Source organism: Bombus affinis, chromosome 3 (assembly GCF_024516045.1).
Source record: "Bombus affinis isolate iyBomAffi1 chromosome 3, iyBomAffi1.2, whole genome shotgun sequence".
Lineage (NCBI taxonomy): Eukaryota > Metazoa > Arthropoda > Insecta > Hymenoptera > Apidae > Bombus > Bombus affinis.
In genome coordinates this window covers 495,841-514,103 of record NC_066346.1, presented here as the reverse complement: position 1 = coordinate 514,103, position 18,263 = coordinate 495,841, and the positions used below count along the sequence as shown (strand labels likewise).

The 18,263-nt window shown below is 37.3% G+C and overlaps 1 protein-coding gene and 1 long non-coding RNA gene across 4 annotated transcripts in view; one reads left to right on the top strand and one right to left on the bottom strand.

Moving 5' to 3' along the window:
* The window catches only part of LOC126914503 (1-phosphatidylinositol 4,5-bisphosphate phosphodiesterase epsilon-1-like), a 127,835-nt gene extending 127,171 nt beyond the window's left edge, over nucleotides 1–664 (bottom strand). For all 3 annotated transcript variants that reach the window (XM_050718536.1, XM_050718539.1, XM_050718538.1), the window contains exon 1: nucleotides 128–664. The gene's annotated coding sequence lies outside the window, so the exon portion shown is untranslated. The remainder of the gene's footprint in view (nucleotides 1–127) is intronic.
* An 11,822-nt stretch (nucleotides 665–12,486) lies between these two features.
* Nucleotides 12,487–17,006, top strand: LOC126914546 (uncharacterized). Its single transcript, XR_007709675.1, has 3 exons — nucleotides 12,487–12,717; nucleotides 12,788–13,759; nucleotides 14,061–17,006. It is a non-coding gene; the product is annotated as an uncharacterized LOC126914546 (long non-coding RNA).
* Nucleotides 17,007–18,263: the final 1,257 nt, after the last annotated feature.

The following is an 18,263-nucleotide window of genomic DNA, read 5'->3' as shown; positions in this document are numbered from 1 at the left end:
CGTGGGGACCGTGCAATGGGGCGAGAATCGGAAGGGTAGAAACGAACAAGATCCTTTATTTTCGGAGGCAGTGTGCAAACAGAAACAAACACACCAATGGTCACGTAAACGACACTTCTCTACTCACTCTTGGGCCAGAACACTTCGCGGACTCCTGCTCAAGCGTCCGCTCGACTCGCGTTCTCTGTTGTTGTTTATAGTTTGGTCGGAATAAACGCGGCTCGGGGAACGCAAACTACAGTGGAGTAGTGGAGTAGATCACGCGCGAAACGTCGAAAAGGAACGGGCACGCATGGAACGGAAGCACGGTGAGCCAGAAAAAGAGAGAAAGAGGAGAAGAAAGAAAGAGAAGGAGAGAGAGAGAGATAGATAGATAGATAGATAGATAGATAGATAGATAGATAGATAGAGAGAGAAAGAGACAGAGAGATAGATAGACAGAGTAGTAAGTAGAGGAGAGAGAAAACGCGAGAAAGATGAACAGACGAGGAAAGAGCAAAGGAGGAAGCGAGAGTAAGAGAAAGAGAAAAGAGATGGGATACAGGAAGGCCGGCCACGGTAGTGTACGGCCGACGAGGAGGGAAAATGATGTTCTCGGTGCAGATGCACTCGCGGTCTAAAAGACACGTAAACGCACAGAAAATCGACGTGCACGCGACGGCGGTCGCGACGATACTGCGCCCTATCGGGCGGCCCTGCGCAAATATAATACCACCCCTCTCCTACAGTCCGGCCACGCTATTCTCCTCACCGCCACTACCACCACCAAACCAAACCAAACCCAACCCAACCCAAGCCAAGCCAAGCCAACCCAACCCAGGCCAACCCCCTACCGACGATCGGTTTCTCTACCTACCCTTTTATCCGCCATCCTCTTCCACCCCTTTGCCCCATTCCCATCTACTGCTCCTCTCCATCCGACCCTACTACTCCGTCTTTCCATCCCCCTATCCCCTTTGCCGCGCTCTCTCCTGCTCCTCTTCCACCCTCCTATCGCGCTTCTTTTTTTTCCTCTCTTTCCACGGCGCTGGCGACCCTTGCCGCGCTACCGCAGAACCTGCTACAGGGATCCCTTTTCTCGAACGGGGGCGGCAGGGCGGCAGCTTTGCTGCGAGTTTCCGGTGCACACCGATGGCTATTTCCGTTCACGCTCCAAGGACTCAAGACGACGAAGAGGACCGGTTGGCTAACCGGGGCTACCTCTCTGCTCTCTCTATCGCGGGGTAATCGCACGTATCGCCCCCGATCGTGCCTCGATCGTACCTCGTGTATGCCGATTACGTCCAACGACCGATAAGATTTCTTCGCTAGGCTCGCTATTTCCAGACCCTTTGAGCCTGACGATTCGCTGGACGCGACCGTTCATCCTGATTTATTCGATATTTCATCGATACGCACCGTGCGCGCCACTTAAGTTTCTCCGCCCGTTGTTACAGGCCTCGGCGAACCAACGGGTCGGTATTTTATAATTATCTCACCTTTGTATCTAGAATCTGGAGTATAGATTTTCCGAGCTTGTTCACGCGGATCGGATGCGCCGACGTTCCTTATAAATATATAGATAGTAAACGTACATAGATGCCGCGCCGGTGTCCTTTCTCGTTATTCGTTTCATCTTTCGACCGACATCTCGCAGGAATCGTAATCGCGCGAAAAGAGTGCCGTCGCGAAACAAACCCGTAGCAAATACGAGTGTCGCTCGAGTGACAATTATCCGCGCCCCCTCCCTCCCGAAGCCTGATTGCCAAGCACCGACGGTTTTATCTTTGCGTTTCTCCGTACGATTGCATCAAATTATTATATCAAACAGAAATTGTTATTCATTCGCTTGACTGTTACATCGCTCGACCCAGTCACGTTGCAGCTGAATAGGAATTCAGACAAGTTGGTATTCTATTCGAGGCGTGTTCCTATGTGTGAAGTAAAATAAACATTTGGCGTCTTCTTGTATAGGACATTCCGCTACACATTACGCTACGACGGTATGATGGTATTACGGTATTACCCTATTACGATATTACGAAGTAAATCCGACAACTTGCACGTATATCTGTATATTATGCCTTAAGAAATAAGTATATCTGTATATTATGCCTTAAGAAATAAGTTCGAAGGGACAAAAGAAACCTTTATCCCGAAAGAAACACAAATACTCTGGATGTGTCCGATAATCAAATTAGATGTACGTATATATACGGCGAATGTAATAACGCCGATGAAGAATACAAATTACATAACGTTGAGCTAACTTAACATAACATAATTCAATCGTAAGACGTTAATTATTAATTTTATCGACGGAATAATTCGTATTTGTAATTTTTAACGTTGATTAAACTCTGTATAGAGCATAAAGGTTTTCAGATCGTAAAGAAGAAGATAGTTGCCCTGATAGAATTAATTTGTCCAATCATTCACGCTCTTCGAATATGATAATTTTTATTTGAACGTAAAGTACTAGCAAAGAATGTTGCCCCTAATAAATATTTCTTAAAGATGTATTAAGTGCGAATTGTATGTTTCGCGCGTGAACGTTAATAAATAAAACAAACGGATAAATTTGATCAAGTATAATAATAAAATAAATTTTCTCACGCTCGTTAAGTTTATACAAATCGTAAAAAATATTTACGACGAGGCTGATATCCTTGAGATGTTTTAGAAATATCTTTCGCATTTGCGTTAATTCCATCGAATTAAACGGACTTGGAAAACAGACGCGATAGATATCGCGAGAGGCGGAAATAGATCGAACCATTTCATAAATAGTTGACGGCGTTCGATTCGCAGGAAGCCGCGAGAGGAGCCGCTCGCGTTACCAGTTAAAATGTAACGATTTCATTAATGGTATTAAATATCGCTGTAAACTCGTTGATGATATTAGGCATTTCTACGTATTAAATTTATATGAAATTTTTCGTAAAGAAAAAATCGATTTTCCTCGCGTTTCGCAATAATTTTATTCTATGTGGTAAATACGTTAATATTCTACATATTATCTACATAAATACGTTGTAACGAGAATGTTAGGTTCGAAACCGTTGTATCGAGTCTGTCTAATAACGCTAATTAGCTAATTTCGAAAATTTTATTACAACGGATTAACTTTAACGAGTAGTTTGACGCAGCCGACAAATTGTCGAAAGTAAATAAATAAATAAACGAGATTCGAATAAATTAAATTCGATTATTTTTTACAAAACCTGCGAGCTTTCGTAATTCTAATAAAAATTTCTGATACGCTTTTCGCGCGTTAGAAATCTCATATTCCGTAACGGAAGCTCAAGTATTTGCGATCCGGTTCCAGGAACAGGACAATTACCGTACGTCGTGCTTTTTGCAATAAGATTGATCTTCAGCACTTTTACCGTATATGCCGGTAAACCTACTTCCGAGCAATAGAAAACGCTATTACGAGGAACGTTATAAAATTAGATTTTAACTGGAAATTGAATTTTATTTTATCTTTAGTTTGCTCGACATTTTATCTGTAACCTACAGAGTCGTATTTCCCTAATTATTTCTGTTTGCCAATAGTTTAACGATATTATTCTTCGAAATAAGGCAGGGTGCGGTAATAACTTTGATCGCTTTGAATATTTCCGTTATTTTTAGGGAAATGGAAAAACTTTGCTTGCAAAAGTGGTAGAGCGCAAAGGGGGCTGTAACACGGCAGCGATAATTCTTTCGAAGGTGGACACGGTCTCCGGAGATTTCAAATTCACCTTCGTTTTTCTAAATTGCTTTCTTTACTTTTTCATAGCTGGTAGAATAGAAAATATTTGGACGATGTCAACGGTCTCTGATACACGCATTGTCATTCGACGATAAATAAGCGTAAGCAAGGAATCTTACGTGATAATAAATGTTGCAAGCAATGTCCCCTTTGAAATTGTCGGATAGTCCAAGTCCGTGTACTTGCTATCGCTTGTGGATTATTTGTTTCGTCACGCATACTGCGACGACGTATCTTGTAATATGTTCCCTGTATTCGTAGCCCTCGTTGGACCTACTTGTACGTACGTGTTTGTAACCAACGTAGCATGTTACAATGTTAGAACAACGTAATAGTTTCGTGACTAGTTTATCCGTCTGATGACGTTGGCAACGTCAAAAAGTATCGTGAAAAGCCAGTAACGTCATCGGATACGAAACAGAGACTCGTTGCAACATACGCCACGGTCGATCCGCGAGTAATAACAAGCGGACAGGATTCGACGATCCAGTGATTTCAAAGTTGCATCGATGCGAACGATCGGACGTTCGTTTATCGTCGAACGACCTTGTACAAAGGATCGTTGAAATCGTGTAAACATCCGCTATTCCATCGGGAAGCGATCTGAAAGAGCGACGGTAACCTTGAAATCTCCGAAGACCATCCATCTACAAAAAATCATCGCTGCCATATTATACGACCCTGTACATACCGCACAGAATGTCTTAGAAATTACGATATATCCGTCTGATCTTCCAAACACCTTTTACTCGAACGTTTGATTCCCTGAATACCTCTCATTCGAATAATACCGGGCAAAAGTATACTCTCGATACATGTATTCGTTAATCAGGTTATCGTTCTCGACTCATCGTCAGACGTGTAAACGACGAAAAAATGATCGAAACGATTAAACAGATATTTGATCGTGTTGATTAAAAACAGCGACGAACAACTCATAGCGACAAAAACAAGCGATAAACGGTATAAAACAGGAAAGACAAGTAATCACGACCAATTAGTGAATTAATAAAATATTTTTGAAATTTTCTCACTCGTACGATACCGCGCGATAAATTATCAATTTTTTTGTTGACTCGAAACATTCGACGACTCTAACCGTCGCGATTATCGCAATTATTCGACACGTGCTTAAGCTAGAACACGTCGTTGTTTCCTCCAACGAAGGAAAACGCAGGGCCGTGTTAAATTAAGTCGAAGATTTCGGTTTGTTGCCGTTTACGTACGACAAGTATCCCGTGTGCTGCTCATTTACAGAACAATGTGACCAAATCCGTAGTAAGCGTCGTTTTGGTACATTTGTACTGCAGAACGAACGTAGGTTAGTACGCGGACCAATCGATAAAGCGTACGTACGAAAGCGTACATCCTCGAGCACGGTGCTTGCAAAAAGAGTCTCCTACCCGTGCACTTTCTGTTTATTTTGTTCAACCGGAGTTTCCCTGAATGTCGACCGACAGCCGTCATTCACCAAACGATCTGTCACTACTTTCACGCTGAATTTTAACATTAAAAGCTATCGTAAAAGGAAATCGCGATAGTGTTATCACAGGTGAAATAAACTCAAATATCAATGTATATTAAATATCAATAATTATTATAAATTCTGAAATTTAAAATGGTTTTTTTTATATAGCAACGATATGTTATGTCGATGGTGTTGTTATTCTTACATATTACAAAGGATAAACTTCGGACATAGTGCGCATACGTACATGTTTGAATATCATAGAACGGGGAAAATACCGCAATAACGCGAAATTGAGCATCTCTGTTTCTGTTCAAAATATTTGTCCCGAAAGAGATTTCGTTAAAAGATGTCGTTGATATTAAAAAGTAACCGTTTGCGAAAACTCGAACAAAGTAACTTTTAAAGGAAAAGACACAACGAAACGCAACGTTGTAAGAATATTTATTTTTCCTTCCTGGTTAAACAAATTTGATCTGGAACGTCTACGAACGTTCGGAAAATGTAACCTGCATATTAATACACATATATACAAGATAAACGAAACACCTTGTATAAGTAGTATTCCGAACGAAATATTTGCCGTAATAAGTAGAATAAATAAATCAAGAGTCAGACATAATGATCAAATCGATCATTTTAAAAGATTAAGTTGTGCGCGATCTACGCGACCTTCGTTAGCCTGTGTGCCACACTTATTCCTTTCGTGTCTCGTTCGAATGTCGACTTATAGAGTAACACTTATAGCGCAATTGCACGAATGGCCTAGATTTTCTGGTAGAATCAAACGCAAAATCTTCGGTTTTCCGATACAATTTATCGTGCAATTTACATCGCTTCGTCTTGTCCCTCGATACAGCGCTCTATAAGTACGTAACAGAAATAACGAAAGATCGCACTTTCGTAAAATCTCCATTATCCGAAATAGGAAAGCCAAGCAAATATCTTTGCATGGAATATTTTATAGCATTTGTTATATTACATTATCTCGAGCTGAATGTATGTACGTTCGGTCGAAAGTCGTGCAGAGAGCTAATACACAAGCGCATACATACGTACGTGGTTATATAGTTACGCGCAGGTGAGCAGTGTGTTCCTTGAGCTGGAATAAGTTCGGGAAATGAGATTTTCGCGCGAAAGAAATTCTCCGGATTTTTGCACTATATTTATCTGTTACGTTAAGAGATTAATTGTCATTTTTAACCCAAATATCGATATAACCAAACTTTTCGAAATATTAGTTGTTTTCATAGTACTTTATATGATTTTTCATTTATGTAAAAATTTTTATGTAAAAATACGAAAATTTTATAGCCATAAATAATCGTAAATCGATAAATCGCACGTAATATTTAAAATCTCGTCGTTTACAGAATGGATATAGATATAAACCGATTCGTAGCTGTAGCTTGTATTAGTTACGTAGGACTATGGGACCGTGGGACACCCTGTACGTACGCTTTCACGCGTTTCGTAATTAAACGAAGACCGTCGAGAATTTGAATCGTACAGGAACGCTACGATATACTTTATTTCCCTTCGATTTTTACCGTATTTTATTTCGCACGATCTGTTGCCGAGTCGCTGAGAAAATACTTTACACTTACCGACCAGATCGGTTAGATTGTGCGAAAACATCGAACGATTATCAGACGCCTTCGCACTTCGGCGCATAGAGCGGAGGAAACGAAATTGGCGAACTAACAAAGTTTATTTCATTTTCTTTCAGAAGCGGTTTTCGCATATGGAAAGGTATTTGAATACAAAACAAAGATGCTATGTATCAAAAACGTGACATGGATATATATATATATATATATGAATACTGGAGCAATATTTCTAAAATTACGAAGACGGTAAAACAATATACGTTTCGAATCAAAACCAAATAAAAAGAGAATTATACGTATCCTAGCATCGATGGATATAACGCATCGAATTCTAAAATTGTTCTTAAATAAAAAGTAAAAGACGCGTCTTATCGTTAAATGTTATATACGTACATAAGAATTTTTCATAATCGATACTGTACAACTGTATATAAATTCATCAAAGTAATTTTAAAGCGATCGAAATAAATTGCCAATTACTTTACAACATTCGGTGGTAGCTGATAAATATAAATAATCAAGAATGTAGAGAACTCGAAAAGAGTCGTTTAATATTCAGAATGATTGATATATATATATATAACAATCGTTTCCAACGCAATGTAAACATACATGTACGATATTATAGGTCTACGTATAAATAATCGAGTATATGTATGATAGAGCCAAAAACATGCAATTTAATTAATAAAACTTTTATACGATACACATGGCCATGAATACATTCGAGGAATTTTAAATAAATTTCAATGCGGTCTCGTACGAGATTACTTTGGTTTATAACGTGCAACTTTCTTCATGTAATATTCATGTAATATAAACTAAATCCGTTTTATACAACGCAATATTTGATACGTGGTAAGGTTCGGTAAATTTATTTTATATGTATTTTTAATTTGCGCGTTTTCATACCAAATTATTTTCTCAATTAACTATGAAAAAACAGACTTTTCTTTTAACCGGGTAAGGGCTTCACGTTGGAATAAACGTCGTTACCATCGTTTCAGGGAAGGTTGTTAGAAATACGTACCTTTACCTTTATTCCATGACAAAGGATGCTTTATATTTGCGTCATACGTGCGCTGTTTAAGACAATAGATTCTATTGTACAAAGTGGATAAGAGCATTTCAGCGATCTCCGAGCATTTCACCATTGGTAACAATAGCAACAATAGTAAGAATCGTTTTGAAACATTAAGCTTTGAAAATTTCAATCGTTCAAGTTCAAATGCACCGTTAACTAACAACGTTACTACTATTATCACTAAATCGGCACCTACTCTGTGATAGCAAAAGTAAAAATAGCAAACTTTTTACGACGACTAAAATAGGATATATTTCATGGATTAGAAAATGCTCAACAATGCGAATGATTTAGATAACATCGCGAGAAGAAAGTACGCAGATACGATATAATATTTCGCAAAACGCGTTAAAGTCTCCGATGCGTTCAACTCTTTGCGGTTACCAGGTTTTCGCACAGCGTTCACTTGCACTTGTTCCATACGCTACGCCATAATGCCGATTACCGTCGGTTAAATAGCTACGCGAAACGGACCAAAACGTCGTTCGTTTTCCTACGTTGCTCTTCGACTAAAAGACGATACGCGAAGAGTGTGTATCGATAGCGTGTATAGTAAGTCACCAAACAGAGCGACAAGGTTTCCTAAGCGTTAAAGTTTCAATCGAATAGCAGCGTTCCAGTAGAATGTATAAGTTTCGTCCAGCCGTGGCCGATGGAAGGCAATTGCTTCCGCAGTTAGACAAATCTACCTATATAGCTGTGGCAGACAGCCGCGTCAATGGATGAAACGAGAAGGTCGATGTTAAAAGAGAATCGAAGGAAGATTGAAACGTCCCACGAACGATTTGTAGAATCTGCGTCAAGCGGTAGAAAATGGTTTTAGAGAACGTGCCGGCGTAAGCACACGCGCTTATCACAACACAGATAAAATATCGCAATAGAGTGGAAATACCGATCCGAAAGCTTCGTTCGGATCAGTCAAATTACTCGAACTCGAACAGTTTCGGTTCAAATAATTCGAACAATCTGATTTCAACGGAATATTTGGAAATGGAAAATAGAAAGGAAGAAGCGGTCGTAGTACGTATGTACGAACTACTAGGCACAAAATTATTGGCACAGATATTAAATCAAGAAAAGAAAAAGCGTCGGTCGAAGGATTCGCAGAAATACTTTTAATATTTTTAATACCTTTTTTATTACGATATATGCTTTACACTTTACGCTATAAACTGGCCGAATGATAAAGCAATGACGCGCAAAAGCGTGCCAATAGCTAACGAGATAATAAGAAACACAAGCGTAATGTCGATAGAGCTATCGCTATAACGACGAATTACAACTTTTGCTGATAATCTATAGAAAAAATACAACTACACTTTCTAGACGCATTTCTGTGTAACGATACGCAAAATTATCATTTCTTATAACGTTATTCCATATTATTACCACATTCTGTTTTACAATATTCCTTCCCATTCCTGATCATTTTCAAGACACAGTTTGCCCCAGTTACGTGGGTCACCTTGCACAACAATGGCCTTTTCAAGATTTTCCAGCGTGAATTGATCTCGTTTATTTGAAAATTCAAGGCTGAAGAAGATTATTCCAAATTGTAATTGGAACAATTTACCCTTTTCCTAACATCGTGCTGAAATTTCTTTTTATAGTTTTCTTAATTCAACATTTTTATAATATTTAATATCGTATCGCAATCATTAATTTCTTTTTTTTTTTTTAACGCGACTAAATTCCTCGCTAATCGTTCGAGAAGAGGATCGGATACACTTTTCGGTTAAAGTTAAAGACATTTTAATTTTTTAGTTTTATTTATTTCAGAAATAGCAACACGTAAGTGCAAGAACAATAATTTAGTTCGCAATATTAATCGAATTACAAATTAAACAAAGTAGCAATAAATACTTTTCTGATAAAAATGTTAATCGTTTCGTATAGAATAATACGTACTGCCCCTGTTATACCGTCTCTACCTAAGTTTCTCGTTTTATTACGATCAACCGAAGCGGATATTTGAAATCTAAAGAATTTTTTAACAAGCATCTAATTGCCAAGAACCTCGATCGTCGACACCAAGTTGTATTAAACAGACTTGGAATTGGTCATACCCAGGGCAGGCTCGCACATGCATATCTAATCTCAAAATCTAATCCACCAATTTGCGACATCCGCAATTGTCGAGTTACCGTCGAATACACGCTTTTAAATTACCCTAAATTCAATTACCGTCGCAACTAATACGAGAATAAAGGAACTTTAAGCGAAAATCTCTGTAATAAAAATCAAATTTCGAGCGTCTCTTCCTTTCTGGAAAACGTATCGTTGTTTGACAAAATCTAACTGGCAGATCCCTGTCTGCTCGCATTGTCGTCGCTAATAAGTGCGCGTAAGAGCAGTTGATGCGATCTTTCGAATTCATCGTTTGCGTCAAATTCGTCTATCTTCGTCATAAGCTGCTGAGACGACGCGTCCTAATATTTCTCTTATCTTTTTTTTATACTTTGGCCAGAAAAATTCTTATTCGCTCGAGATACAATTCGTTTAACGTCCTGTATTTTTATTAAGCGAAGTATTTTTCTCGCTACATTCTTCGGCTGTTTTTACCTAGAAAGTAACGTTTTCGGTTAAATAAACTGCTTTGTTCTTGTAATTCGTTTCGACTAAAAAGTGGCATCTTCCTATTGGTTACATCAGGGTCTTCGGCAAATAGCTAGAGTATTCGACTGTATTTATGCATCCATTCGCATATCTTGCCTTGTTCGTTGCAACGCGTACATATAGCAGTCACGCCTATCGTACGAGGTTATCTTCATCTGCAATGTTCACTTCTATTCGAATGTGAACGATAAATCGTGAAAAGGTTTCTAGGAACGTGTCGATGGTCTCGGTAATGGAAAGCACGAGTAGCCTGCACGAGAAGTTTACGACGATAAAAGTTCTTACTTGATGAATATATGTTCAGTGTGTAGGTGAACGAACCGATTAAATTTGTTTATATTTAAACAGATAAAATATTCGGTATATCGCGCATAAACGTAAAGTGTGTGATCGTTATATAAGCGTATATCATCGATTAAAAACCGCTTAGATAAATAGCTAATTATTTTTCCCACACTTTGAATCAAAAGCTTCACGATACGACACGATAAAAACGTTTATTTTTATGTAGAAATAGTCGTAAGATTAAATATATTACGCACAAAGTTGGTTAGTAGTCTGTTCTTTTGAGCAAAATATCTCTTTATAGATTTTTCGTCGATATTTGCTAATATCTCCAAATTCTTAAGTTTCCTTTGAAAATAAGCCAGTATCTTACGCGTACATATACCGAAAACTATACCTTTGAGCGCGGGATAAACTTTCGTTGCTTGAAATAGCATAGGTTTAACTCCGACAACCGCATAAATTTTATCAAAGAATATCGATAAGTCACACGATGATAGGATTTGATAGATAGTACATATTTAACAGAATCGAAAAGAGCAAATAATTTCTTAAGTAAATAAACTAATTTAATCTATACCGTATACGTCAAAGGATATTAACCTGTTGCGAAACAACTTTTCGTGCGAAATTTCGTCGTTCTCGAATATATCGTTCGAGAAAAACATATTACAGTTGCTTGACTATAAACGATACAACTTTATTCGGAGAACTTTGATTTGGTTTTCATAAAGGCACATATGCTGGAAAGATCGTACTTTTGAATAAAAATCTGTTTAAAAATGGATTTTTTTGACTCTATCAGAATCGATGTAGCTTTTCGAAGATACGAACTGAAATACAAAACGCGTGGGATTTTCATTTATATGTAGATGCCACAGAATCAGAGATATGCTTGTTCAAGAGCGACGTATAAAATATTTTCTAACATATAAAATTATTTTCTAAATCGTTCGTTTAAAATTCTTCTTTGTAATATACTGCTAAAGGATTAATATTCTAGTTCGTCTCTTCCTTGCTTTCCGATGTTATACCGAATGTGAGCTATAACTGTATCTTCCTCGTCATCCTTAATGAATAACACGTCATAATTATTGGAATTTGAGCAACGCTCTCTCTCGTACGATTAATCTACATACGTAGTCAGATACTTGACATCCGAACAACTAGATATACGTAACATAAATTCATCGTAAACGCAATAAAATTTGCATTATCGTATTTGAGATATGCAAACATTGTTCGATCAAACTATAAGCTGGTCGATATCGTACTGTACATATAATTATAAGTATACGTAGCTTTTTGCTTATTAAAATCTGCAGCTAGATTTCATTCTATGGAAAGGGATGGATGCCTGCGAGGAAGAGAAACGTAAGGACATTGGTATTACTACTATTATAGTAAATAAAATAATTACTAACCCGACCCAGGTTAAAGCTAAAGCTGAGCTGCGGAATATTTCTGCATAACGCGGCATCACGTGACCGGGCATGAATTACCGGCATTCATCGCACTAATCATAAATCATAACGATGCCGTTGGCAAACGTTCAAGGATATTGGTCAATGAGTGATATCATTTGCTTTTGCTTTTTTCCCCGATACATACACTAATCAAAGATTGGTTTACCCAAACTTTTTGGGATGCTTCGTTCCAAGACGTGTTTCTCATATACGTGAATTCTCATATACGTACATATAAACGATAAACGATTAATCAGAGTACTGAACTTTGTCATTAGCTTCTACAAAGCCCTTTTGCTACAAGCAGTGCGTATAATAATAAACGATACTCGGAGGATCCCCTCCCCTACTAGGTGAAAATGAAGCATCAGATCCACAAGACTAATAATACGTGGACATATATTACGGAAGACTGGACAATTCCGTTAGCACGGAGGTTGGAGCTCAACGAGGTGCGTTCTTAACGACTTATCGAAGCATACGAGGGATAAGCTCGGCTCAATGATCACTATGTGTAATCAGGTATGACGTTACACGATGCTTACACGGCCCCAAGAGCCCGAGTCTACTATTTTGTGCGCTAGTAGAACTGTGAAAATGCCTTTTTACGAAGCAACCGAGCATATGCGCCATCGTAGCTCGACCATACGCTGTCACAGCCCTATGGACCGAGTGAGACGTTGCACGGGTGAAATGTTTCACCAACGAGACTCAAAGGATAGTTAACAGTTAACGGCCATGTGACCATACCGTTATCCTATCCCGCACCAATCGACCGCGATGTGTACCCTCGCACCCTTTATCCTCTTTTTCTCGCTTCGTCCTTCTCTCTTCTCTGGTCGCTTAATTCTGATTTGATTGTTTTATAGCTTAGTAGGTGCCAATCCAACATTCGTTCGCGTATCACGAGCGAACGCATTTCTTGATAAACGCGAAACGTTGAAATCGGGACGAAATCTATATAGGTCGCGGACTGAAAGGATATCGTTATGGAGAAGATGCGTTATCTTTCAATTTATTTACATACACTGTACATACTTGACGATCGGCTCATCGAGATACACGCATCGAGTACGTTCTGTGCATGCACGTACGTAGCTATATAGTCTCTTAAAAATATCGTAATTATTGAAATCTAAATCTAATTTCTATACGTTTCTGTGTATTCTTCCAACGAATAATTAATCGTATAATTTCACGTTTCAAAAACTAATCGATCTTAGACTTGAAAACTATTTAACTCGGGCGCTACGTTTACTTCGACAAGTAAGAGATTATTTGTTTGCCGTTGAATTTACGAATCAACCCTGCAAATAGTTATTAAGCCAAGTAAAAAAAATGATCTTTCAAAATAATTGAGACAGAGATCAACTATCGTTTTCAAGCGAAAGTAGGTTCAGTATATGTTTCGTACGTTCATCTTTTCTGAACCATTGTTCTAGAAACTTTCGACTATACAAGATCCACTTTCCATCGTAAGTAAAATATTCGAAGGTAGAACAAAGATATATAGTAAATATATCGAATAAGAGATAGGGAATGAAAATACTGTTTAGAAAAGCACTTGATGAAAACCACGAGACTCCGAGTCTAAATGTAAAAGAGTCGACGATCTTAGGTCATCGTCTACGTTAGAAACGCGACATAATCGTAAAGGTACACGTTAATATTATAAATCGTATATAATGTTACGTTGTTTGAAAAATGTGCGATAGCGTTTAAAACAGAATTTGTCTTGTGGTTTCTATGCATAAGGTATTGTTATTGATCATGTCGTCGGAATGTGTAATCGTAGAACCAGAAAAATTCGTTATCAACGTCCAGTCTGTCTAGATAAAAATATGATATTGAAAACTAAGATTCAAACGAATACTTAAAATATCGCGGTTTATAATAATTAATCGTGCCTTCGTTTATATCGCATAATTGAGAGATTATATCGTATAAAAGATGAAAGAGTATATAAGTTAAACATTTAAGAAGAAAGCAAATTTGGGTCCTATATACGTAGCTCTCGATTAATATGATTTTGCTCATCGATGCTTTTTATGGAAATGGAAAACTAACGTACATGAAAAAACAGAAGTAAAAGTTTTACGCGATATCGTGCTTACGATCGAATTAAAATAAAAACGCCTGTGCTATCAAAAATGCTATTTAAAACAAGTACGAATACTTCAACTTTGGTAAAATATTAAACACAAGTATCTCGATTCTTTTAATCGTATGTGTGTGTGTGTGTGCGCGCGCGCGCGTATATCGCTTAACGTAAAATAAACCCATGCAAAATCCATTTCACTTTCTCTATCTTTTTCTCTTTGAGACAAACGACGAATAATATCAGAACGAAAGCCTTTTATCCGAAAGACTATTTCTCTCGCTGTTTGTTATGAATTATCTTTGATAATATCAACGAAGACATTGTCGCTTTCCGACCGCCCCCTTGATTCATTTTCCAATGAAAAATCACCGTCCTTGAATTTCAAGACTTGGAACATAATTTCTTTAAAATGCCGAATTTATATGCTCTCAGCGAGTTTCATGATCACGGACAAAGAAAAATGACTAACGAAATTCCAATAGTTTTGTCGCAAACTATGTATTCAACGTTCACCGTGTGTACAATAACGACAAACACTATTCGCATATACATCCTTATTTTCCAACGAAGCGCTTTTACCGCGATACTTGGTCAAAAGTGTTTTCAATGTCTAAGAAAATAGGACCGCAAAAGGTTGCAATTATTATCAAACTGAATTTTAATACCAAAGTTATACTATGAAGTGCACTTTTATCGGTACAAAATAAGCATAACTTACGATATATTGCTATTTCATACCGCATCTGTTTCATCTGTCATACTAACATAACCTCTCTAGATAGAATGCAAGACACTATTCGTCGCGTCTTTGCTCTCGCTTACGTTTCTACGTTTCTCTTTAAACTTCTCTCACGGACTCGCGCCAACTTGTTCAATTTCGTACAAATTTGGTGAGCTTCGCTTTTTCTGTATTTTTGCGCGTTTTTCACGCCCGTGATTTCCCTCAACCTCCTCTGTCTTGTTACTTTCAAAGTTCCTTTCTTCACCGTCGCTCAGCGTGTAAAATTCCTATGCAATGTGTAAGTTCACGCGCGCGCGCCTTTTCCTCCTGCTACGTTCTTTGCTTATTTATCCATCTCGAGCGTTTCTATTTCCTTAACCCTATGGAACTTCGATTTTTACGATAAATCTAACGGTAAATTTAATAACGATGAATATTTTATATGAAATTTGAGTAGCATCGAGAGATCGATAGACTGCAAAAAAATAGTTTCGAGTTTACGAAGCTTACCATTATTTCGTAGAATTAGGACTTGAAATAATCGAATATTCGTTGCTTTTTAAATAGAATATTTAATTTCGTCATATTATCATGATATGATATTAGCGAGACATATATATATGTGCGCTGGTTTCTAATTACATTTTTTTTTTGAAGGATGGAATTAAAACAATTAAGAACTAGAGCGACGATATTCGAATCGTTGCGAAATCATTTAAATGGAAAATAGTTCAAAGCGTATAAAAAATCGATAATACTATTTAGGATCGTTTGACGCTCGAGCAACAAATTCCTTAACCTACAAACCGATTGGTAGCCCCGCTGAATACATTCACGCGGACGAGCGTCAACTAAAATCGACGATACGTTGTCGCCACACAATTACAACGTATACTGTTGCTCGTGACCGTCGTGCGACACTACGCGACGACCGAAATGGTTTTAAAGAAGGAATCGATAAACGGTAAGCATAGGACGTAGAACGCTGAGAAGCAGTAATAGGAGTTAACGGAGATTACGTTATCGATTATCGTATATCAATTCCGTAAATAGAATAAAGCGGCATCTAACGCGTTAGAGACGCAAAAACTTTCGATTCTATCCGATACACGAACGATACATTTTTGTAGGCTGAACAACGCTTTTGCTTGCAAGGTGCACCGATTACAGAAAGATGATGCTCTAATGGTTACCTTAACGTGGATATTCTCGTCAGAACCATTTGTTAATTCATGCGAGGACACCTCATCGTAACTCTTATTCGCTCCGCTCAGTAAATTACTAAACGAATTATTTACGCCTCTGATGAAAGAGACTCGCGATGCTCTCGATTAGTGCCCAGTCGAGCTTAACTGCGCTCCCTTAGTAATCGTCGTCATGCAACCTTGTACAAGTGTCTTTAGCTTACACCCTATTTCTCGATCAGCCACGACTATATATACGTGCTTTTACACTGAAACATTTCCTCTGAAGCGAACCCTTCGAGTTAACGAGACTTTGCTTCTGCGCGTCGATTTTCCCTTGTTCCTTTGCCTCTTAAAATAACTTGCTCACCTTCCCCTACCTCTTCTCCTTTCCACTTGTGCCCAAACAGCTAATAATTATTTTCAATCTACTTCTGTTACTCCTACGTGTACCAATTTTAAAATTTCATGAAAAAGACTTAATAAACGAGTTCGTATATCTATTCGTTGATAACGTATCATTATCACATTCAAAAACATTATTCACATCAAAACGTCTGTTACAAAGCATAGAATATTACAATTTGTCCTTAAAGACATAGCATTAAGCGTGAGAAGGTCTTGAGATAATAAAGGATTGCTGTTTATGTATTAGAATTGAAGTTTCGATGGCATTAATGCAGAGATTGAAATATTGGTTACGATAAAGTTGAAAGTCTTATAATTTTTTAATCGTGTAAGTTATTCATCGTTTGGCCTCAATGGAAGCCAATTTATAAAGTATATAATTAATTTATATACCATATGCAAAAATACTTGTTCTTAGCTTTTAAAACAAATCTATGATAAAACATGAAACTTTATACAAGGTTCTTAGAAAAGTAACTTAAGAAAATGAAACTTTATTAAATTTAAAATCTAAAAATTAAGTACCTATGATTTCTGAACTATGCCAGACATCTGTATCTTGTAATTCCATATGAAGACTTATTAAAGTTTACTTTTATCTCGATAGAAGAATACAAATCAAATTTCTTAACAAGTCTTACTTCTTAATTGATAATATTTAAAATTTTAAAATATATAGAGTAGAATTAATCAAAGTAGGATATATATTTCAAAGCTACTTACATTCTTGGCTTTCCAGTCCTTGTTACATCTTCCTTAGAAGACAGGGAGAAGTCCAGGTTGTGAGATATCTGTAACAAAACATAAAATATTATAATTTGCTCTTGAAAGCACATTTTGTTGATTAAAATATTTCAGACAGCAAAAGGTGACACGCTATTAAATTATAAATAAATGATAGGGTCTAATGTTATAATAAACTCCAATAAGTATAGAAATTGGAACTTTAATATAAACGTTTCAAATCTAACAATTAAGAATTCAATGATTGAATTCCGATGCTTGTCAGACATTTTTATTTCAACATTGACTATTAACGTTTGCAGACTTTACTCCAGTAGGAAAATATTTATAACTTTTCAAATGATCGATCATCTTTACTTTTTGATTAGCTCAAAATACAAAAGATTGAATAAATTGAAGTACAATATACAAGACTACTTACATTTTTGAGCTCCTGGGAAGGCTTTATCCTCTCGAGAGACGCACCACACTTCTAATACCGAAAATGAACATTTAAGGAAAGAAACATAAGAAAGAGAAGAATAAAACACTACGTTAACGCGACCGGTTATAAATTATAATCGACAAACAAAAACTCTAATATTGCGTGCAAATTCACTTGATAAGATTCTACGACTTTCGCGTATTATTATTTACACAGTTCGATTTAATCAAAGCGATCGTGACTTGGAAACATTGAAATAAACTATAATGTAAACACTGACTCTACCAACAGCATCGCTCGCGGTCACAAATATTCTTTGAAAACAAAATTGTTTGAGGGGGGGGGGGGGGACGAGGAGAAGGAGCTTGAAAGAAGAAAAATATTTTCATATTTTGCATCTCCTTCCTATGGAACTT